Source organism: Bos indicus, chromosome 2, assembly GCF_029378745.1.
Source record: "Bos indicus isolate NIAB-ARS_2022 breed Sahiwal x Tharparkar chromosome 2, NIAB-ARS_B.indTharparkar_mat_pri_1.0, whole genome shotgun sequence".
In the NCBI taxonomy this organism is placed as follows: Eukaryota; Metazoa; Chordata; class Mammalia; order Artiodactyla; family Bovidae; genus Bos; species Bos indicus.
The window spans coordinates 2,939,567-2,965,963 of NC_091761.1; the positions used below are offsets into that span (position 1 = coordinate 2,939,567).

General features: G+C 37.2%; 1 pseudogene; it reads left to right on the forward strand.

Moving 5' to 3' along the window:
* LOC139186520 (craniofacial development protein 2 pseudogene) overlaps window positions 1–25,904 on the forward strand; it is an 86,731-nt pseudogene extending 60,827 nt beyond the window's left edge.
* Window positions 25,905–26,397: the final 493 nt, after the last annotated feature.

The window sequence follows — 26,397 nt, forward strand, 5'->3', positions numbered from 1 at the left end:
TGTTTCTTTTTACATTTGCTAATTATATATATGTTCCACATTTATATTGTTCCTCCATATATTTTTGAAAAGCAGTTTCCATCATTTAGCAAGTGGGATATTTCGCATCATAAATGGAACATCCAGCTTGTCTTGAATCAAATGACGGTACTATTGAACTGAGTTGGAGTATTGAGCAACTTCTGCCTTCACAAGGAACATGACCTTTCTTGCTCATCTGAGGTCCAGCTGGTTAACTTTATTCCCTCTGGATTATAAACAGAGTCATTCCTCTGTGGTCAGCACAGATCCGCTTCAGTGCCACCTCCCTCCCTTCCCACTTCTGTACACAAAATGTGTAACTGTTCCCTTTATTCTAAAAAGCATAACCCTGTAAACAGAGGCTCTATTTCCACGTTTAGAACATTTTTTTTTTTACCAGTTTACATAATACATGTCCCTGCAATTTGTATTTATATCTGTACCAAACAACCAGATTTCTCTGTAATTTGTCAAATATAGTCATGAACACAGTAAATAATCCCAGTTCATTCCCAAGAACACACCAAATTTGATTCATTTGTCTTGATGGGATTGTACGCTTCTCTCAGGCCCATTAAAAACCATCACTTTAGAAGGAGCCTTGGGAGTGTGGTCAGCGAGACAGAATGCATAGGGCTTTCTTCACCTCTTACCTTTGTGATGTAACACTTACCCCTGGAACCTCCTAACCCTGACCACTTATCAAAGGAAGCCAGTTTCAGACATTACACATTGTCCAAGCACAGAAAATCAGCCTATCTTACCAGCCACTTTTGTTGGACTCATGACTGAGAAGAGCAGCCCCACTATGGACAGAACATCCACTGGTGATGAGGGCCAACGTCTTTCATGTACTGCTTGCCATTTAGTAGATGGCTCATCTTCACTGGAAAGAAACGCTCTTTTCAAGTTCTGTGTTTGGGAGTGGTGTGTGTTGGCTTACAAGGCATCTGAGTGGGTCTCTTGATGGTTTGACACCAGAAGGACTTGTGCTTGTGTGACAGTTTGAAGGAGTCAGAGGGGCCTGGTGAGCTTACCAAGGGGAGGCTGAGATCCCCCTGCTTCATTGGCAAAGACTCTGCACTTCCAATGTGGGGGAGCAGGTTGTACTTCTGATTGGGGAACTAAGATCCCACCTACCACAGGGAGCTTCCAGAAAGAAAGAGGAGTGAGACTGCCTGCACATTTCTCACACAGTCTCTGTGATAAAAGGATCTTCTTGCCTAAATTAAAAAAAAAAAAAATCTCTTAACTGACAGCATTTGGAATAGTTGCTTTGTATTTTGGCACCCCAAGTGAGGGAAAAAACACACACCATCTCATCCAGATGAGCTGAATAAATCTTTGAATGAGAACTTCTCAAATGGCCATAACTGGAATAGTAACCTAAGGAGGGAGAAAGAAAGAAATGTGTTTTGGCCAAAGGCCACCAGCTTCCCTGGTTAGATAAAGCCAGTTCATGAATTGATTTAAAAATAAATTACCAATGGGAGGAGGTGGGGGCTGCCTGCCAACATTAAAAAATATGCATAGTGCATCACAGAAAAATTGTTGGTGTAATAAGCTCTCAACTCTTGCTTTAAAAATCTACAGAAATGGGGAAATAGATGTAATTCATCACACCTAAGGATTAATCCTAGATGACAAGAAGTTTTATGTAGTAGATAAACAGATAATTTTTGATAGACTATGTTTATGCCACATACTGGGCTAGGCGGTCTTAACCATATTTTTATAAAGTATTTTAATATATTCCTATCAACAATGTTGTTTTATGCCTATAAATTTATAATCACTTCTATTATTGTTTTTAGTCTAAATATAAAGAAACTGAGAGTCATGTATTTTAAATAATTCCAAGGACAAATACCTAATACAGGTAAATCCAGGGTTGGAATTTAGGGTTGTCTTGAGAGAAATATTGAAAAGCACAAAAATAGTAACAATGTATTTGGCTTCTTCCACCATTCCACACTATTGGCTAATTAGTAAACTGAAAACATATACACAAAATTGCTTTTAATCATTGAACAAACACAAAATTATGATCACTAAGATAAACAGAAAAAGTGAAGTGAAAGATATCTAAGTTTCCCCAGTTTTCTGCTGGAGATACTTTCCAGATAGGAGCAGAGAAAGAACACCCCAGAGCACCATGGTCTCAATGCACTGAGAAAATAAATGGAATTGTAAAGCAGATATGGCTAAAACTTATAGAATTAAGTAATGGAGAGTGGTCACTTTAAGTTTGTTGTTGAATACAAAGCTATGCTTGAGTTAGATAAAATGCTATCAGGCCAAGAAAGAAACTTTCAGGGTGATGAAGGTTGAACAGTTTGTGTAACACATACAGTATAAGGAGACTTTAAATTACAAAGAGCCAAGGTGGAGTTACCTTGTTAAAAAACCCAGGACAGTCTGTCAAAACTGAAGAAAAATCATATCTTAACAGTATAAGTAAACTCTACCTATAATAGAAACTATTCTACATGTGACCAGATTAAAACAAGCCTCATATGAATTGTGATTTTTTGTTTGTTTGTTTCGGTTCTGTGAAAAATGTCATTGGTAATTTGATAGGGGTTGTATTGAATCTGTACATTTTTTTGGATAGTAAGGTCATTTTCACAATATTAATTCTTCCAAGAACATGGTTTATCTTTCCATCTGTTTAAGTCATCTTTGATTTCTTTCATCAATATCTTATAGTTTTCTATGTGCAGCTCTTTTGTCTCCTTAGAACAATCTGTGCTGCACAAAAAAAACTGATCATCAAGTAAATTAATAGCCAAAACTTAAAATCAATAATCTTTAAAAAGTGACCTCCCCCAAATCCAGATGCTCAACAACATAAGAATCACAATGTCAATATCCAATAAAAAGAATTAATAAACATAAAAAGAAGAAAAAAATGTCAACTATATCCAGAAGAAAAATCAGTCACAGACTCAAATTGTATAGATGATGGAATTAGAAGACAAGGACCTTAAAACATCCATTATAAGAAGACTTGAAGTCGCTCAGTCATGTCCGACTCTTTGCAACCCCATGGACTGTAGCCTATCAAGCTCCTCAGTACATGGAATTTTCCAGGCAAGAGTACTGAAATGCATTGTCATTTCCTTCTCCAGGGGATCTTCCCAACCCAGGGACTGAACCCAGGTCTCCCACATTGCAGGCAGACGCTTTACCATCTGAGCCACTAAATGTTTTAAATAAAACATAAAACATAATGAGAAAGATTAAAAATGTAAAAATAAAGCTTTCAGGGATAAAGAAAATGACAATATGTGAAGTATAAAGTTTAACAAATGGACTTAATATAAAATTGCTGCTGCTAAGTCACTTCAGTTGCGTCTGACTCTGCGACCCCATAGATGGCAGCCCACCAGGCTCCCCCGTCCCTGGGATTCTCCAGGCAAGAACACTGGAGTGGGTTGCCATTTCCTTCTCCAAATACAAGACTAGACACTACATAAGAGATTTGGAAAGTTAAAACATTACAATAGAAACTATTCAACTGAAGCACACAAATGAAAAAAAAATTAAAAATAAGCAAAGATTTAGCGACTTTGGGATAGCTTCAAGTTTCAACAGGTGTGTAATTAGAGTTCAAGAAGGAAGGGGTGAAGAAAAAGGTCCCTCAATAAACAAAAGCCAAAAAGCTTTCAAATTTGGTACGAATTATCTTGCCTGGAGAATCCCATGGACAATGGAGTCTGGTAGGCTACAGTCCATAGGGTCACAAAGAGTCGGACATGACTGAGTGACTTCAATTACACTTTTTTTTTTTTTTTTATAAGCCCATAAATCTAAGAAGATAACAAAATCCAAATAAGATTAACACAAAGAAAACCAACCAAAATCACTTCAAAATACAATTGCTGATAAATCAGAACTTATTAGGAACTTATCAGGACTTATCTGGGCTTCCTCAATGGCTCAGATGGTAAAGAATCTGCAGGAGAGACCCAGGTTCAATCTCTGGATTGGGAAGATCCTGTGGAGAAGGAAATGACAATCCACTCCAGTATTCTTGCCTGGTAAATTCAATGGACAGAGGAGGCTGGAGGGCTACAGTCCATGGATTACAAAGAGTTGAACATGACTGAGTGAGGTCTAACAATTATGTAGTATTAAATACTTGTGTGAAGAAATATATGAAGTCAATGGCTTAAATTTCTATGTTGATAAAATAGAAAACTAAACACAAAATACAGGAAAGGAATAATAAAACAAAAGTAGAAGTCAATTAAAAACCAGAGAAATAAGAGAAAAAAATAATAAACCACAGTGGAAAAAACATGAAAAAACCTACATAGTATGAATCACTTTGCTGTACACTAGAAACTGCTGCTGCTGCTGCTGCATCACTTCAGTCGTGTCCGACTCTGTGTGACCCCATAGACCGCACCCCACCAGGCTCCCGTCGCTTGGATTCTCCAAGCAAGAATACTGGAGTAGGTTGCCATTTCCTTCTCCAATGCATGAAAGTGAAAAGTGAAAGTGAAGTCGCTCAGTCGTGTCCGATTCTTAGCGATCCCATGGACCGCAGCCTACCAGGCTCCTGCATCCATGGGAATTTCCAGGCAAGAACACTACAAACTAACACATTGTAAATCAACATAAAAAATCAATGACACTAAAAAGTGTTTCTTTCAAAATAACAATGACATTGTAGCTAGACTTTTCCAAGAAAAATTAAAGGAAACAAAAATACCATATCAGAAGCAAGAATAAACTATATATTTGTCAAGTATTAAAAGAATATCAGGGAGGCGGTCCTAAGATGGTGGAGGAATAGGACGGGGAGATCACTTTCTCTCTCACAAATTCATCAAAGAACATTTAAACGCTGAGTAAAAACCAAACCACAAAACAACTTCTGAATGCCGGCAGAGGACATGAGGCACCCAGAAGAGAAGGTAGGAAAAATATAAAAGACAAAAAAAGAGACAAAAGAGGTAGGGACAGAGCTCCGTCCAGGGAAGGGAGTCTTAGAAAGAAGTTTCCCAAAACCAGGAAACATTCTCACTGCCGAGAGTCTGTGCTGAGCCTTGGAAGCACAGAGGGCAACATAATAGGGAGAGAAAATAACTAAATAATTAAAACCCACAGATTACAAGCCCAACGGTAACTCCCCCACCGGATAAGCAGCGCAGACGCCTGCACCCGCCACTAGCAAGCGGGGGCTGGGCAGGGAGGCGCGGGCTGCACTGCTTAGAGTGAGGATTGGGCCTGAATGCCCCTGAGGATAATCAGAGCAAACTAATTTGGGCTAGCAAATCAGACTGTGGGATAGCTACAACAAGCAAAGCCCTAAGACACCGCCAGGCGGGAGCACAGAACAAAGGGTGGAACAGAACTAGCCGGCTGCAGACCATCCCCCTCCAAAAACAGGCAGCCAGAGCCGGAAGAGGGCAATCACAGCCCCAGAGAGACTTTATCTACCAAGCTGCAAGCAGGCTTCTTTGCTTACTAAGACTCCTTGGGGTTCTGGACAGTCATCCGCCTGAGAAGGTGTCCCGGTTATACACCCAGAAAACCGAGCGGCAGGGACAGGAGAGGCGATAAGTCGCAGTGACCGCATTCGCCAAACACCTCATCACCCAAGCTGCTCAGAGCTGAGAAGGGAACAAAACACAGGCCTAACGGAGTCTGAGGCTCTGAGGACTACCCGAGTGCCTGAACCTGAGTGGCTTAGACCTGGGAGGTGCATGCAGCCCAGGGCCGGCCTCGGATGGTTCCTGGTGGAGCAACCTGGAGCCTGAGCTATGTGGGCAGGGAGGGTGCATGCACCATGAGTGGGGGCAGGCCCAGTGTGGCTGAGACACTACAAGCACACGCCAGTGTTATCTGTTTGCAGCGTCCGTCCTTCCCTATAGAGCGACTGAACAAGTGAGCCTAAAAAAGTGTCCACCACCGCCCGCTTGTGTCAGGGCGGAAATCAGACACTGAAGAGACCAGCAAACAGAAGCTAAAACGAGGGAACCGCCTTGGAAGTGACAGGTGCAGTAGATTTAAACCGTGTAGTTAGTACCGACTACATTGGAAGGGGCCTTTAGATCTTTTTTTTTTTTTTTTTTTTTAACTTTACATAATTGTATTAGTTTTGCCAAATATCAAAATGAATCCATCACAGGTATACATATGTTCCCCATCCTGAACCCTCCTCCCTCCTCTCTCCCCATACCATCCCTCTGGGTTGTCCCAGTGCACTAGCCCCAAGCATCCAGTATTGTGCATCGAACCTGGACTGGCATCTCGTTTCATACATGATATTTTACATGTTTCAATGCCATTCTCCCAAATCTTCCCACCCTCTCCCTCAAATATAAGCCAGACCAAGAAACTATCGGAAAAGGAACCGACCCCACACTGCCCACAACACCACCAGAGAAAGTCCTAGATATATTTTTACTATTTTTACGCTCATTCTTTTCTTTTCTTCTTTTTTTTCTATCTTTCTTTTCTTTTTTCTTTTTTTAAATTTAAAAAATTTTTAAGTCCTCTATTACTCCTTTAATTTTCATTTTTATAACCTACTTTTCAAAAAAAGACTATTTTTAAACCAAACTTCATATATATATATATATTTTTAAATAACGTTTGTGACTTTGTTTTTTCTTCTTCTTTTCTTTAATATTGTATTTTTGAAAATCAAACCCCTACTATAGAATTTTAATCTTTGCTTTTTGGTATTTGGTATCAACTTTGTACATTTAAGAACCCAATCTTCAGTACCTATTTTTACTTGGGAGCGAGATTATTGGCTTGACTGCTCTCTCCCCCTTTGGACTCTCCTTTCTCTCCACTAGGTCACCTCTGTCTCCTCCCTCCCCCTTTTCTTCTCTACCCAACTCTCTGAATCTCTGTGTATTCCAAACAGTGGAGGACACTTAGGGAACTGATTACTGGCTGGATCTGTCTCTCCTTTTCATTCACCCCTTTTATCCTCCTGGCCACCTCTGTCTCCTTCCTCCCTCTTCTCTTCTCTGTATAACTCCATGAACATCTCTGAGCGGTCCAGACTGTGGAGCACACATAAGGAAGTGATTACTGGCTAGCTTGCTCTCTCCTCTTTTGATTCCACCTCATCTCATTCGGGTTACCTCTAACTCCCTCCTCCCTCTTCTCTTCTTCATGTAACTCTGGGAACCTCTCTGGGTGTCCCTCACTGTGGAGAAACTTTTCATCTTTAATCTAGATATTTTATCAACGGTGCTGTATAGAAGGAGAAGTCTTGAGACTACTGTAAAAATAAGACTGAAAACCAGAAGCAGGAGGCTCAAGCCAAATCCTGAGAACATCATAGAACAACTGACTTCAGGGAACATTAAGCTATAGGAGCTCATCAAATGCCTCCATACCTACACTGAAACCAAGCACCACCCAAGGGCCAACAAGTTCCAGAGCAAGACATATGACACAAGTTCTCAAGCAAAACAGGAACACAGCCCTGAGCTTCAATATACAGGCTGCCCAAAGTTACTACAAATCCATTGACATCTCATAACTTGTTACTAGACAGTTCATTGCACTCGAGAGAGAAGAAATCCAGCTCCACCTGCCAGAACACCAACACAAGCTTCCTTAGCCAAGAAATCTTGACAAGCCACCAATACAACCCCACCCACAGTGAGGAAACACCATAATAAAGAGAACTCCACAAACTGCCAGAATACAGAAAGGCCACCCAAACTCAGCAATATAAACAAGATGAAGACACAGAGGAATACCCAGAAGGTAAAGGAACAGGATAAATACCCATCAAACCAAACAAAAGAGGAAGAGATAGGGAATCTACCTGATAAAGAATTCCAAATAATGATAGTGAAAATGATCCAAAATCTTGAAATGAAAATGGAAACACAGATAAATAGCCTGGAGACAAGGATTGAAAAATGCAAGAAAGGTTTAACAAGGACCTAGAAGAAATAAAAAAGAGTCAATATATAATGAATAATGCAATAAATCAGATCAAAAATATTCTGGAGGCAAAAAATAGTAGAATAACAGAGGCAGAAGATAGGATTAGTGAAATAGAAGATAGAATGGTAGAAATAAAATGAATCAGAGAGGAAAAAAGAAAAATGAATTAAAATAAATGAGGACAATCTCAGAGACCTCCAGGACAATATTAAATGCCACAACATTCGAATCATAGGAGTCCCAGAAGAAGAAGACAAAAAGAAAGACCATGAGAAAATACTTGAGGAGATAATAGTTGAAAACTTCCCTAAAATGGGGAAGGAAATAATCACCCAAGTCCAAGAAACCCAGAGAGTCCCAAACAGGATAAACCCAAGGCGAAACACCCCAAGACATATATTAATCAAATTAACAAAGATCAAACACAAAGAACAAATATTAAAAGCAGCAAGGGAAAAACAACAAATAACACACAAGGGGTTCCCATAAGGATAACAGCTGATCTTTCAATAGAAACTCTTTGGGCTAGGAGGGAATGGCAAGACATACTTAAAGTGATGAAAGAAAATAACCTACAGCCCAGATTACTGTACCCAGCAAGGATCTCATTCAAATATGAAGGAGAAATCAAAAGCTTTAAAGACAAGCAAAAGCTGAGAGAATTCAGCACCACCAAACCAGCTCTCCAACAAATGCTAAAGGATATTCTCTAGGCAGGAGACACACAAATGGTGTATAAACTCGAACCCAAAACAATAAAGTAAATGGCAATGGGATCACACGTATCAATAATTACCTTAAATGTAAATGAGTTGAATGCCCCAACCAAAAGACAAAGACTGGCTGAATGGAGAAAAAAGCAAGACCCCTATATATGTTGTCTACAAGAGACCCACCTCAAAACAGGGGACATACAGACTGAAAGTGAAGGGCTGGAAAAAGATATTCCATGCAAATAGAGATCAAACGAAAGCAGGAGTAGCAATACTCATATCAGATAAAATAGACTTTAAAACAAAGGCTGTAAAAAGAGACAAAGAAGGACACTACATAATGATCAAAGGATCAATCCAAGAAGAAGATACAGCAATTATAAGTGTATATGCATCCAACATGGAGCATCCCAATATGTAAGGCAAATGCTAACAAGTATGAAAGGGGAAATTAACAATAACACAATAATAGTGGGAGACTTTAATACCCCACTCACACCTATGGATAGATCAACTAAACAGAAAGTTAACAAAGAAACACAAACTTTAAATGATACAATCGACCAGGTAGACCTAATTGGTATCTATAGGACATTTCACCCCAAAACAATGAATTTCACCTTTTTCTCAAGTGCACATGGAACCTTCTCCAGGATAGATCACATCCTGAGCCATAAATCTAGTCTTGGTAAATTCAAAAAAATTGAAATCATTCCAAGCATCTTTTCTGACCACAGTGCAGTAAGATTAGATCTCAATTACAGAAGAAAAAATATTAAAAAATTCCAACGTGCAGAGGCTGAACAACACGCTGCTGAATAACCAACAAATCACAGAAGAAATCAAAAAAGAAATCAAAATTTGCATTGAAACGAATGAAAATGAAAACACAACAACCAAAAACCTATGGGACACTGTAAAAGCAGTGCTAAGGGGAAAGTTCATAGCAATACAAGCATATCTCAAGAAACAAGAAAAAAGTCAAATAAATAACCTAACTCTATACCTAAAGCAGCTAGAAAAGGAAGAAATGAAGAACCCCAGGGTTAGTAGAAGGAAAGAAATCTTAAAAATTAGAGCAGAAATAAATGCAAAAGAAACAAAGGAGACCATAGCAAAAATCAACAAAGCCAAAAGCTGGTTCTTTGAAAGGACAAATAAAATTGACAAACCATTAGCCAGACTCATCAGGAAACAAAAAGACAAAAAACAAATCAATAAAATTAGAAATGAAAATGGAGAGATCACAACAGACAACACAGAAATACAAAGGATCATAAGAGACTACTATCAATAATTATATGCCAATAAAATGGACAACGTGGAAGAAATGGACAAATTCTTAGAAAAGTACAACTTTCCAAAACTGAACCAGGAAGAAATAGAAAATGTTAACAGACCCATCCCAAGCACGGAAATTGAAACTGTAATCAGAAATCTTCCAGCTAATAAAAACCCAGGTCCAGACGGCTTCACAGCTGAATTCTACCAAAAATTTAGAGAAGAGCTGACACCTATCCTACTCAAACTCTTCCAGAAAATTGCAGAGGAAGGTAAACTTCCAAACTCATTCTATGAGACCACCATCACCCTAATACCAAAACCTGACAAAGACGCCACACAAAAAAAGAAAACTACAAGCCAATATCACTGATGAACATAGAAACAAAAATACTGAATAAAATTCTAGCAATCAGAATCCAACAACACATTAAAAAGATCATACACCATGACCAAGTGGGCTTTATCCCAGGGATGCAAGGATTCTTCAATATCTGCAAATCAATCAATGTAATACACCACATTAACACATTGAAAAATAAAAGCCATATGATTATCTCAATAGATGCAGAGAAAGCCTTTGACAAAATTCAACATCGATTTATGATAAAAACTCTCCAGAAAGCAGGAATAGAAGGAACATACCTCAACATAATAAAAGGTATATATGACAAACCCACAGCAAACATTATCCTCAATGGTGAAAAATTGAAAACATTTCCCCTAAAGTCAGGAACAAGACAAGGGTGCCCACTCTCACCACTACTCTTCAACATAGTTTTGGAAGTTTTTGGCCACATCATCAGAGCAGAAAAAGAAATAAAAGGAATCCAAATTGGAAAAGAAGAAGTAAAACTCTCACTATTTGCAGATGACATGATCCTCTACATAGAAAACCCTAAAGACTCCACCAGAAAATTACGAGAGCTGATCAATGAATATAGTAAAGTTGCAAGATATAAAATCAACACACAGAAATCCCTTGCATTCCTATACACTAATAATGAGAAAATAGAGAAATTAAGGAAACAATTCCACTCACCATTGCAAAGAAAAGAATAAAATATTTAGGAATGTATCTACCTAAAGAAACAAAAGACTTATATATAGAAAACTATAAAACACTGATGAAAGAAATCAAAGAGGACACTAATAGATGGAGAAATATACCATGTTCATGGATCTGAAGAATCAATATAGTGAAAATGAGTTTACTACCCAAAGCAATCTATAGATTCAATGCAATCCCTATCAAGCTGCCAAGGGTATTTTTCACAGAGCTAGAACAAATAATTTCACAATTTGTATGGAAATACAAAAACCTCGAATAGCTGAAGCAATCTTGAGAAAGAAGAATGGAACTGGAGGAATCAACCTGCCTGATTTCAGGCTCTACTACAAAGCCACAGTCATCAAGACAGTATGGTACTGGCACAAAGACAGAAATATAGATTAATGGAACAAAATAGAAAGCCCAGAGACAAACCCATGCACATATGGACACCTTATCTTTGACAAAGGAGGCAAGAATATACAATGGATTAAACACAATCTCTTTAACAAGTGGTGCTGGGAAAACTGGTCAACCACTTGTAAAAGAATGAAACTAGAGCACTTTCTAACACCATACACAAAAACTCAAAATGGATTAAAGATCTAAACATAAGACCAGAAACTATAAAACTCTTAGAGGAAAACATAGGCAAAACACTCTCCGACATACACCACAGCAGGATCCTCTATGACACACCTCCCAGAATATTGGAAATAAAAGCAAAAATAAGCAAATGGAATCTAATTAAAATTATAAGCTTATGCACAACAAAAGAAACTATAAGCAAAGTGAAAAGACAGCCTTCAAAATGGGAGAAAATAATAGCAAATGAAGCAACTGACAACTAATCTCAAAAATATACAAGCAACACCTGCAGCTCCATTCCAGAAAAATAAACGACCCAATCAAAAAGTGGGCCAAAGAACTAAGTAGACATTTCTCCAAAGAAGACATACAGATGGCTAACAAACACATGAAAAGATGCTCAACATCACTCATTATCAGAGAAATGCAAATCAAAACCAGTATGAGGTACCATTTTACGCCAGTCAGAATGGCTGTGATCCAAAAGTCTACAAGCAATAAATGCTGGAGAGGATGTGGAGAAAAGGGATCCCTCTTACACTGTTGGTGGGAATGCAAACTAGTACAGCCACTATGGAGAACAGTGTGGAGATTCCTTTAAAAAACTGGAAATAGAACTGTCATACGACCCAGCAATCCCACTGCTGGACATACACACCGAGGAAACCAGAATTGAAAGAGACACATGCACCCCAATGTTCAGCGCATCACTGGACATGGAAGGACATGGAAGCAACCTAGGTGTCCATCAGCAGATGAATGGATAAGAAAGCAGTGGTACATATACACAATGGAGTATTACTCAGCCATTAAAAAGAATATTTTTGAATCAGTTCTAATGAGGTGGGTGAAACTGGAGCCTATTATACAGAGCGAAGTAAGGCAGAAAGAAAAACACCAATACAGTATACTAATGCATATATATGGAATTTAGAAAGATGGTAATGACAACCCTGTATGCAAGACAGCAAAGGAGACACAGATGTATGGAACAGTCTTTTGGACTCTGTGGTGGGGGGGGGGGGATGATTTGGGAGAATGGCATTGAAACATGTATAATATCATATAAGAAACAAATCGCCAGTCCAGGTTCGATGCAGGATACAGGAAACTTGGGGCTGGTACACTGGGATGACCCAGAGGGATGGTATGGGGAGGGAGGTGGGAGGGGGGTTCAGGATAGGGAACACGTGTACACCCGTGGTGGATGTATGTTGATGTATGGCAAAACCAATACAATATTGTAAAGTAAAAATAAATAAATAAATAATATTAGGTAGATATTATTTTATTAATAACTTTATGTCAACAAATTTAACAATACAGATAAGTCACATATCCTGAAAAAAATTACTTACAGAAGTATGAAACAGAAAATTTGAATAGACATATTTTAAATAGAAATATGTAAAGATAGGCCTTCCCTGTTAGCTCAGTTGCTAAAGAATCCACCTGCAATGCAGGAGACCCCAGTTCAATTCCTGGGTTGGGAAGATCCCCTGGAGAAGGCATAGGCTACACAGTCCAGTATTCTTGGGCTTCCCTTGTGGCTCAGCTGGTAAAATATCCTGCCATTTCCTTAAATGAAATGGAAACCCACTCCAGTATTCTTGCCTGGAAAATCCCATGGACAGAGGAGTCTAGCAGGCTACAGTCCATGGGGTCGCAAGAGCAGGACATGATGTACTGACTAGACTACCACATGTAAAGATAAAGACATCTGTAAAGAAAATATAGACCCAGATAATTTCACTTATAATTTATTCCAAACTTTAAAGGAAGAAATTCACTTCTACAAAAAAACTTTGAAAAACAGTAAAAGAGAAAATTCTTGCAAATTTATTTTATGAGGAACTTATTACTCTGACATCAAAAGCAAAATAATTGAAGTCAAACAATCTTATAGGCATACAAACAAACATTCTTTAAAATATTAGTGAATTTATTTCATGATATATCATGACAAACTTGAGTTTGTTCAAAGAATACAAGGTTGATTTAATCGTTGAAAATCGATAATTGTAATTCTACACATAAACAGAATAAGAAGAAAACCTGCATTATATATATATATATATATATATATACACACACACACACACACACACACACACATATATGTAATCAATGTCAATTCATGATAAAAACTGTCAGAGCACTTAGAATAGAAAGGAATTTTGCAACTTAATGAAAAGTATCTTAAAAAAAAAATCTTTAACTAACATAATAATGATGAAGGAATGCTATTCCCTGAAAATTGTTAATACTCGAAAGAAGTTCTATACTCAGCATGTGTATTCAGAATTGCAACTCAATTAAAATTCTAACAAGTTTTCTGTCAAAACTGGCAAGTTTTTACTCAAACTTATATGACAATTCAAAACCATCTTAAAAAGGAGGATTGAAGGATTATACTATTTGATATCAAGAATTTTTAATACTATAAAACTACATCTAAAGACAGTGGGACTTTTGTGTATCAATAGATACAGCTCATTGGATCATGACTGTCTAACAAAAGCTTCAAGGCAATTCAGTGGGAAGAAATTATACTTTTCAGAAAATTTGTGCTTTGACTATGGGATACCCATATGAAAGAAAAAAAAAAAAAAACTTTTACACACTACCTCATGGCATATATGATATTTACTTTTTAAGGTTCTTATATAAAAATTTAAAGCTAAAACTATTAAACCTCCAGGATAAAATGTCAGAAAATCTTCAGAATGAACAAAAGTCCGGGACCAGACAGCTTCACAGGGAAATTCAACCAAACCTTAAAAGAAGCTAAGAACCTTCACAAACTACACCCCCAAAATTGAAAAGGAACACTTTCAAACTCATTGTTGAGGTCAGCATAACCCTGATACCAAAATCAGACAAAGGAACTATAGAAAAATAAAAGTATAGACCAATATTACTGATGAACATAGATGCAAACTATTCAACAAAACATTAGCAAATAAAATTCAATAATGCATTTGAAGGATCATATATCATGCTGAAGTGGGGTTTATTGTGGGGATGCAAATATTTCAATATTCACAAATCAATCAATGTGATACAGCACATTAAAAAATAAAAAATAACAATTACATGATAATTTCAATAGAAGGAGAAAACATTTGAAAAAATTCAAGATCAATTCATGATAAAATTTCTCATCAAAGTGTGTGTACAGGAAACATTTCAATGTAATAAATACTATTTATGACAAGTGTTCATGGGGTTCTCAAGGCAAGAATACTGAAGTGGCTTGCCATTCCCTTCTCCAGTGGACCACATTCTGTCAGATCTCTCCACCATGACCCGCCCATCTTGGGTTGCCCCACGGGCATGGCTTAGTTTCATGGCATCCGGTCCCATCACTTCATGGGAAATAGATGGGGAAACAGTGGCAACAGTGTCGGACTTTATTTTTCTGGGCTCCAAAATCACTACAGATGGTGACTGCAACCATGAAATTAAAAGCGTTTACTCCTTGGAAGGAAAGTTATGACCAACCTAGATAGCATATTCAAAACCAGAGACATTACTTTGCCAACAAAGGTTCGTCTAGTCAAGGCTATGGTTTTTCCTGTGGTCATGTATGGATGTGAGAGTTGGACTGTGAAGAAGGCTGAGTGCCGAAGAATTGATGCTTTTGAACTGTGGTGTTGGAGAGGACTCTTGAGAGTCCCTTGGACTGCAAGGAGATCCAACCAGTCCATTCTAAAGGAGATCAGTCCTGGGTGTTCTTTGCAAGGACTGATGCTAAAGCTGAAACTCCAGTATTTTGGCCACCTCATGCAAAGAGTTGACTCATTGGAAAAGACTCCGATGCTGGGAGGGATAAGGGGCAGGAGGAGAAGGGGACGACAGAGGATGAGATGGCTGGATGGAATCACCGACTCGATGGATGTGAGTTTTAGTGAACTCCGGGAGTTGGTGATGGACAGGGAGGCCTGGCGTGCTGTGATTCATGGGGTCGCAAAGAGTCAGACACGACTGAGCGACTGATCTGATCTGATGACAAGTGTACAGCCAACACCATACTTAATGGTGAAAAGCAAAAAGCTTCTAAGATCAGGAAGAAGACAAGGGTGCCCACTTTTGCCACATCTATTTAATATAATATTGGATGTTCTAGCCACAGCAAATCAGATAATAAAAAGAAGACCTCCAAATTGGAAAGGAAGAAGTAAAACTGTCACTAATTGATGATGACATGATACTATATACTGCTGCTGCTGTTGTTAAGTCGCTTCAGTCGTATCTGACTCTATGCGACCCCATAGACGGCAGCCCATCAGGCTCCTCTGTCCCTGGGATTCTCCAGGCAAGAACACTGGAGTGGGTTGCTATTTCCTTCTCCAACGCATAAAAGTGAAAAGTGAAAGTGAAGTCACTCAGTCGTGCCCGACTCTTAGCGACCTCATGGACTGGAGCCTACTAGGCTCCTCCGTCCACGGGATTTTCCAGGCAAGAGTATTGGAATGGGATGCCATTGCCTTCTCCAGATACTATATACAGAAAACCCTAAAGATCCCCACAAGCTATTAGAGCTAATACATGAATTCAGTAAAGCTGTAGGACACAAAAATTAATATACATAAATCCTCCAATTTCTGTACACTAATTGTGACCTATCAGAAATCAAGAAGTGTTGGTGAAGTAAGTGAGAAAGAGAAAAGCAAATATTATATATTAATGCGTATATGTGGAATCTAGAAAAATGGTATAGATGATCTTTTTGTAGGGCAGGAATAGAAATGCAAACATAGAGAACAAACTAGTGGACATGGTTGGGGAGGGGTGGGATGAAATGGGAGATTGGGTTTGACATATATACATTACCATGTGTAAACTAGGTAGTAGAAACCTGCTGTATAGTACAGGGAGCTCAGCTCAGTGCTCTGTGATGACTTAGGTGGGGGAGTGGGGAGTGTGGTGCCAGAGGAAGGGGATATATGTATACATAGAGTTGATTCACTTTGTTGTACTGCAGAAATTAACACAATAGTGTAAAGCAACTATACTTCAATTTTAAAAAAGAGAGAGAGAAAAGAGAAATCAAGAAAACAATTTCATTTACAGTTGCATTAAACAGAATAAAACACTTAGAAATAAATTTAACCAAAGAGGTAAAAGACGTGTGCTAGGAAAATGATAAGAAATTGAAGATAGTATGAATAAATGCAAAAGTATTTCAAGTTCATATGACATCCTTTATATGTGGAATCTAAAAAAGAAATGATATGAACAAACTTATCTACAAACAGAACCAAACTCACAGACTTGGAAAACAAACTTATGGTCGTCATGGGGGAAGAATGGGGGAAAGGGATAGTTAGGGAATTTGGGATCAACATGTGCACACTGCTGCATTTAAAATGGATAATCAACAATGCCCTTCTGTATAGCACATGGAACTGTGCTCAATGTTATGTGGTAGCTTGGATGGGAAGAAAGAATGGGTAAGAATGGATACATATATATGTATGGCTGAGTCCCTTTGCTGTCCACCTGAAACTATCACATCATAGTTAATTGGCAATGATCCAATGTAAAATAAAGTTTTTTTTTTTTTTAAGTAGAAAGAAAACACTAATTCAAAAACATGCATGCACCCTAATGCTTATCTCAGCATTCATCATGCAATCTAGAAATTCCACTTCTTAGTATTTATCCAAGCTAATTATAAACATATGCACAGACAAAACTTACATATTTATGCCAGTTTTATTTATAATGTCTCAAAACTAGAAACCACTGAGAAGACCAACAAAATATGAATAAGTAAATTGTGGTATGTCCATAAAGTAGAATAATACTAAAAAATAAAAAATACAGACTTGAATAACTAAAAAAAAAATTGTGAACAAAACAGAAAAGTGGGAGTATCAACCTATCCAGTCTCAGCACTAATATAGCTTTAGTAATCAAGTTTGTGTATTATTGAGGCAGAACTAGGCACATAAGTCAATGGAACTGAGTAAACAACACAAAATATCTGTGGTTTTGTTTGTTTGTTTTATTTGACAAATGTGCATAAGAAATCAATGAAGAAAAGACAGTCATTCAACAAATGCTGTTGGAGAAATTGGATATCCATGAGATAAAAAACAAAAGCAAGCAAACAAACAAAAAAATAAAAAAAAAAACTTAGACCTCATACCTATAAGAAAATTCACTCAAATTAGAGAATAGGCTTTTGTTGTTGTCATTCAGTCACAAAGTCGTGTCTAACTCTTTGCGACCTCATGGACTACAGCACATCAGACTTCCTTGTCCTTCATCATCTTCCAGAATTTGCTCAAACTCATGTCCACTTAGTCAGTGATGCCATCCAACCATCTCATTCTCTGTCATCCCCTTCGCCTCCTGCCTTCAATCATACACGTAAAGCAAAATTTTTTAAAATAGGAGAAAATCATCAACATCTATGGCTAGGCAGAGTTATTAAACTTAATACCAAAAGTGAAAGTGTGAAAGTGTTAGTCATTCCGCCATGTCTGACTCTTTGTGACTCCATGGACTGTAGCCTGCCAGGCTCTTGTGTCCATAGAATTCTCTAGAAGAATCCTGGAGTGGGTAGCCATTTCCTTCTCCAACAGATCTACCTGACCCAGGGACTGAACCCAGGTCTCTTGCATTGCAGGCAGACTCTTTACCATCTGAGCCACATGATCCATAAAAGAAAAAAGAAGTGGACCTCATCAAAATTAAAGATTTCTCCCCAGGAAAAGACCTAGTTAAGAGAATGAAATAGAAGAGAGACAGGGAGAAAATATTTGAAGGCCACATATTTGACAAAAGACCAGTATTTAAATTATAAAAAGAATTCTCAAAAAGTCAACAGAACATAACAAAGAATTCAATTTTAAAATGGACAAAAAACATCAATTGGGATTTTATCAAAAAGACTGTCCAGGTGACAAAGGAGCATATGAAATACAGATTATAACCACAATGAACTATTGCTACACACGTATCAGAATAATGTAAAACTTAGTGGTAATACTAAATCCTAAAATGAATGCAGAAACTATTAATAGAGCACTAATATATTGCTGGTGGGAATGTAAAGTGATGCAGCCACTTTGTTGAAGTTTGGTAGTTCCTTGGACAGTTAAGTATGCAGCAACTATTAACGCAGCAACTTCTCTCTTGAATATTAATCCCAGAGAAATGTAAACTTATATTTATACAAAATCCTAGCTTTACTCTTACTTGCTAAAAACTAAAATCAACCCAGATGAACTTAGCTGGGCAAATGGTTAAGCAATCTGTGGTATGTCCATAAAACAGAAAACTCAGAACGGAAACTAAATATTAAATGACTCTCCGGGAATTGTTGCGGATGTAAGAAAGCCAATCTCAAAATGATACACTGTATTATTCCACCTATATAACATTCTAGAATAACATCACAGAAATGAAGATGATATTGTGGCTGCCAGCATTGACTAGTGGAGGAGAGCAATAGGGAAAAGAGTGTTACTGTAAAAGGACAACCTGAATGATACTTGTAATAAATATATTCTATATCTTGACTGGATTGATGTCAATATCATGGTTATAATATTATGCTATAGTTTTTCAAGAGGCTAACATTAAATAAAACTGAGTACAAGTCGTAAAGGCATATTTGTACTATTTCTCAAAACGATATATTATTAATTTATGGTGATCTCAAAATAAAATTTTTAATTAAAAAACATTGCCCCAATACCTCATTTATTTTAATATATATGTACACTTACCTGTATACAAAAACTTACAGTTGATCCTCCATATCAGTGAATTCCACAACTGTTGATTCAATCATCTTCAGATCAAAAACATTTTTAAAAAAATTCCAGAAAGTACCAAAAGCAAAACTTGAATTTGCCACACATGGGCAACCGTTAATATTTATATAGCATTTGCATTGCATTTACTACTATTTGCAAAGCATTTACATTGTATCATATATTAACAATCTAGAGATCATTTAAAGTATATGGGAAGATGTAGTTTATATGCAAATACTATGAATTTTTATGAAGGAATTCAAGTATGCATGGATTTGGGTATCTTTGAAGGGTTCTGGAAACAAATCCCCATAGATATTGAGGGGCAATAGTATTAGTATGTACATATGCATTGATACTGGAGAAGGAAATGGCAACCCATTCCAATATTCTTGCCTGGGAAATTCCATGGACAGAAGAGTCTGGTGGGCTACAGTCCATGGGGTTGCAAAAATAGGACACAAATTAGTGACTAAACCACCATTACCATGCATACAATATATGCATATGTATATATATATATAATGTACATAAATATATTCTAGTTCTGTCCACTGAGAGGACCTCAAAGCAGTGACATTACAGTAACAGTGAGCAGAGTCAGAGCCCAGATCTTAATTCCTAATTATCATGCTCCAATAAAATGAATTAAGGTTTCTCAGAGAAATGGACTGTACATATCTTTGAAAACATATACTGAGCCTGGGGCATCTTATGCCAAAAATTAAGGAGGAACTTGAAAAAAGGTATGTAATGCCAGCCTGAAAGAGTTCCAAAGACCAAAGTTGAAAAAATATGGGCAACAAAATAAACAATGTGGTATTGGATTATAATTCAAAGTAGAAAATAAATAATGTCAATGCTAATTTAAATAAGTGATTAAATGTATAAACTGGAAGAAAGAATAGATCTTTCTTACAGAAGAATTCTAAATAATAAATGTACATGGAATGTGGGAAATAGAAAATCACCTTTAAAATACCACTGTAATAAATACTGTTGGCAAGATCCACTAATGAATTCTAAATTTAGAAAACTAAACTTTAAGGAGAAACAGAACATTTGTATAGTTTCAAAGTATTAAAATGGTTATTAATTATTCTGATGGTTTTAATGTGTATCTACAATATGCCTCTATCCAAGAAGATTTAAATTGTGTATCCACAATATGCCTCTATCCAATAAGTGGAGTTAATTCCCCCTATTTAAACGTGGACTGGTCTTAATGACTTCTTTCTAGCTATCAGAGTGTGGAAAGGAGATAAGTTTGTTTACAGTGGAGACAGCTGACAGGTAATAACTGAGGTCAAGGTTAGTATCACCAGTAATAAGTCATACTGATATCACATCCTTTTTGATGTGATGAGATGTGACTGGCACCTCACTTCTGTGGTATTATCCCATAAATTCTATCACTCCAGCACACATGAGAACATATCAGGTGACTACAAATGGAAATACATACTATATAATACCTGTGTAAAGTTTCAATGTGTCAGGTTGCAAAAACACAAAGAAAGACTGAGAAACTATAAACATTGGAGAAGACTAAGGAGACTTGATGGCCAAATGCAATAATGTCTTCTTATGGATTAGATTCTGAAATAGAAAAGAAAAAGACATTATTCAAAAAAGTTGCAAAGTATAAATAAAGTCTATCCGTTCGGTTCAGTTCAGTTGATCAGTCCTTTCCGACTCTGTGACCCCATGGACTGCAGCACTCCAGGCCTCCCTGTCCATCACCAACTCCCGAAGCTTGCTGAAACTCATGTCCAACGAGTTAAATGATGCCATCCAACCATCTCATCCTCTGTCATCCCCTTCTCCTCCTGCCTTCAATGTTTCCCAGCATCAGGATCTTTACCAATGAGTCAGTTCTTCACATCCAGTGTCCAAAGTATTGGAGCTTTAGCTTCAGCATCAGTCCTTCCAATGAATATTCAGGACTGATTTCCTTTAGGATTGACTGATTGGATCTTCTTGCAGTCCAAGAGACTCTCAAGAGTCTTATCCTACACCACAGTTCAAAAGCATAAATTCTTCAACACTCAGCTTTATTTATAGTTTAGCTCTCACATCCATACATGACTAATAGAAAAAACATAGTTTTGACTAGATGGACCTTTGTTGGCAAAGTAATGTCTCTGCTTCTTAATATGCTCACCAGGTTGATCATAGCTTTTCTTTCAAAGAGAAAGTGTCTTTTCATTTCATGGCTGAAGTCACCATCTACAGTGATTTTGGAACCCAAGAAAACTAAGTCTCTCACTGTTTCCACTGTTTCCCCATCTATTTGCCATGAAGTGATGGGACTGGATGCCATGATCTTAGTTTTCTGAATGTTGAGCTTTAAGCCAATATTTTCACTCTACTCTTTCACTTTCATCAAGAGGCTCTTTAGTTTTTCTTTGCTTTCTACCATAAGGGTGGTGTCATCTGCGTATCTGAGGTTATTGATATTTCTCCCAGCAAACTTGATTCCAGCTTGTGCTTCATCCAGCCTGGCATTTCGCATAATATACTCTGCATATAAATTAGGTAAGCAGGGTGACAAATTACAGCCTTGACATACTCCTTTCCCGATTTAGAACCAGTCTGTTGTTCCATGCCCAGTTCTAACTGTTGCTCCTTGATCTGCATACAGATTTCTCAGGAGGCAGGTCAGGTTGTCTGGTATTCCCCTCTCTTGAAGAATTTTCCACAATTTGTTGTGATCCACAATCAAAGCCTTTGGCATAATCAATAAAGCAAAAGCTAAGAGTCAGACACGACTGGGCGATTTCACTTTCACTTTTCACTTTGATGCATTGGAGAAGGAAATGGCAACCCACTCCAGTGTTCTTGCCTGGAGAATCCCAGGGACAGAGGAGCCTGGTGGGCTGCCGTCTATGGGGTTGCACAGAGTCGGACACGACTGAAGTGATTTAGCAGCAGTAGCAAATGTTTTTCTGGAACTCTCTTGCTTTCTTGATGATCCAACGGATGTTGGCAATTTGATCTCTGGTTCCTCTGTCTTTTCTAAATCCAGCTTGAACATCTGGAAGTTCACGGTTCATGTACTGTTGAAGCCTGGCTTGGAGAATTTTGAACATTACTTTGCTAGTGTGTGAGATGCATGCAGTTGTGTGGTAGTTTGAGCATTCTTTGGCATTGCCTTTCTTTGGGATTGGAATGAAAACTGACCTTTTTCAGTCCTGTGGCCACAGCTGAGTTTTCCAAATTTACTGGCATATTGAGTGCAGCACTTTCACAGCATCATCTTTTAGGATCTGAAATAATTCAACTGGAATTCAATCACCTCCACTATCTTTGTTCATAGTAATGGTTTCTAAGACCCACTTGACTTTGCATTCCAAGATGTTTGGCTCTAGGTGAGTGATTACACCATTGTGGTTAGCTGGGTTATAAAGATCTTCTTTGTATAGTGCTTCTGTGTATTCTTGCCACATCTTATTAATATCTTCTGCTTCTTTATAAAGTCTATAGTTTAAATAATAATTTTATGTAAATGTTAGTGGGGTTTTTGGATAATTAGACATCACACACACACATACACACACACCTACACATAAAAAAAAAAAAAACCCTCTGATCTTAGAAAGATACCTTTAAAAAGGCAAACTATAGAGTGGGAGAAAATGTTATCCTAAATAATTGCATCCTACAAGGACTTTATGTTTAGAATACGCTGCAAAATCTTAGCATCAATGGTAAGACATAAAGATCAAAATGGGAAACACTTTTAAACAGACAACTTCAGCAAAGAAGAGGTGCAGATTGCAAATATATTCATCATCTTTTGTCATCAGGAAATATAAAATGAAGTAAGTACACAGTAAAATGTAATGACGCATCAATAAGAATAGATAAGATTAAAACAAGTTTTAATAAGTGTCAGCCATATATTGAAGAACTGAAACTCTCATACATTGCTGTTAGGAATATAAAATTGTATAAATATATTGGAAAACAGTTTGGCAATTTCTTATAAAGATGAATATATATTTCTTATAGAATCTAGTAATTCCACTCTTAGATAAATACTCAAGAGAATAAAAGCATATATATATATATATATATATATATACACACACAAATACTTGTGCATAGATATTTATAGTAGCTTTACTAATAATAACAAAAACTGGGAAACAATTAAAATATCTTCCTGCTCATGAATGCATAAGCAAATCTTGTCTATACATATGATAGACTACTTCTCAGTAATATAAAGACATGAATATAGTACTTGAAACAATATGGAAACATTTCAAAAAACATTATGGCAAATTAAATAACCCAGTCCAAAAAATGAGTATATACTATATGATGCTATTTGTGTGAAATTCCAGACCAGACAACATCAAGTTATGTTAACAGAATCCCTTCCAGTAGTTGCCTAGAATGAGACTGACTGATGAAAAAAGAATTATGCTGTGATGGAAATGTTTTCTATTTTGTCTGGTTTGATTTACTCATGGATGAATAAAATGTGAATACTCATTTAACTGCACTTAAAATGGGATGAAATATGTCTTAGCTAAATTATTGCTCAGTAAAGTGATTTTTAAAAAGTCTTTGTGAATCAGGTATATAAACCTCAAACTTTAACCATTTAATGAGCTGGCTACTTTTTCTGTTAGTAGCTTCTTTTATGCATACAAATAAACTGTATGCATAAAACTGCAGGCAAATAAATCTGCTTTCTATCACTTTAATTTGTAGGTCCCCAATTAGTACGCAGAAGAGGGTAGAGGAAAAGTTTATTCCCTACCCAACAAATCTTCCAGTTTTCACAAATAATGCAATTGGCATTTTTGATGGGACAGTGTTTTGTTGCATGGAACTGTCCCATAATTTCAGGACATTAAGTGGTTTTGGCCTCTGCTAACAGTATTCACACACACCACTCCCTCCCGTTTCACAACATGTCAACCAAACATACCTTGCATATATCCTGAAAAGGATTGTCAGATATCATATCTTTCCAGAATAATTTTTATATAGGTATGTTCCAAATATTATATGGGATACACATACTAAAAATAATTTATTCTTTGTCTGAAATTCAAATTTAACTGGGCTTCCTCTACTTTTTAATAGACTTTCTTCTTCTAGAGTAATTTTAGGTACACAGTAAAATTAGGGGAAAAGTACAGATTTCCAATATTTGCTCATACACTACACATACAAAGCCTCTCCTGTTACCATTGTCTCCAACTAGAAAGTTACAATTCTTGCAACTAATGCACCTCCACTGATACATGATTATTACCTCAAGAGCATAGCTTACATTACCATTCACTCTTGGTGTTGTACACTTAATGGGCTTGGACAAATGTATAATGACATTGTTCTTTATACCTCTGTTGAATCTCCAACATCTTTAGCTTAAAATAATCTTTATACCAACTCTGGGGTTCTGAGTAGACCCCCATAGACTCTTATTTGTGAATTTTCTTTCTTTTTAAATGTGTTTTGTGTACAATCTTTGGAAAGAATAGTATTAATTATAATCAGAACTTGGTAATAATTTTTCCTATTTATCCTTAGAAGGAGTCAGCTGTGATACACTGTAAAAGACAGAAATTGAAGCCTGAGTTTTGAATGTCTAAATAACTTCATTTTTTGTGTACTATAGACTCCCATAATAGTGAATAAGACACTCTTTTTAATCAGTTCTGTATTTCCTTCTTCAAAAATAAAAATCTAAGGATCAATGTAGTCAAGTTGTTAAAGCTAATGAGAGATTTCTTCATTTAATAATAACACCGAAAAGCCAAAAAAAAAAAAAAGTCTTTGTATTTCATTTTCTGCAAGATTGTTTTCAGTGAAAATACAACAGTAGTTCACACTTAAGTGACATAAATTGTAGGTTAATCTAGAATGTTTTCAGTGTGTGGTTTTATTTTTTTTATTTTTTTAAATTTTATTTTATTTTTAAGCTTTAAGGATGAGAGGATAGATGATAGCAGTGAATGTCCCCGTGCTTATAGTCCCTGGATGGGTCAGAGGGATGGGAGGGCATGCAAATATGAACAAAATATCCAAAATGGAGTGGGGAGCCTTTCCCTTCTTCAGCAGATCTTCCCAACCCAGGAATTGAACCAGGGTCTTCTGCATTGCAGGTGGATTCTTTACCAGCTAAGCTATCAGGGAAGCCCCGATCTACTTTTTCAAGTAGTCTTTTAAAACCAAGTAACTATGAAAGGCCATGACAAGCTTTTCAAAAGAGAACAATGAACTAGAAAACAAAATATTGTTCTTGCTTAAAAAAAACACAAAAAATTGCACCAAGTATCTCCAGAGATATTCATGAACATGTAGCTCTGATTGATCAGGTGCAAACCCCCATATCTCATCTCTATCACAGAATCTAGTGGGATCAGAGTGCTGAATTGTTCAGAATTGCCTCTACCTGTTTTGATACCTCTTAAGGTGCTCCCTTTCTTGGAAGGTATTGCCAAGCTCTGCAAAGATCTGAGTGTGAGAACGAGATCCGTTATCTTAGATCTGGGCTCTAGCCTTACTGAGATGTCATAGGGCATAGTCCTGGGCCAATTCATACAACCTTGGGAACGACAGCCACCCCTGGCAGAGTTATCTCAGAGAAAAAGAACGAGTACTTCCTTAGAGGCTGTCTGAAGTAAAGCCAAGGGAAGAGTTTGAGATACAAGTGGAATGAGACTAGAAGGATGATAAAAAGGCTTCAGACAAAGTTCCAAGGTCAGAGCTCAGTGTAGACCTGGAGCAGGTCTCTATGTGAGACCAGGCTTTCAGGTGTGACAGCACAGGCTTGAGGTGAGGTGCTCATCACAGAATACGATTTCAGTATATCATTTGAGTACCCCTCTCTCTCTTGACATGTTTTTATTGACCAAAAACATATCCAACAGCTCTGGAAGATCATTTCTCTGTGATGCGTCAGAGGTGCTGTCAGTCTCAGGAGGAAAATAGAACCAGGAAATCTGACAGGCACACAGTAGCCCTGATGACCAGGAACCAGGCCTGAGATGAAAACTAGGAAGGTAAACAC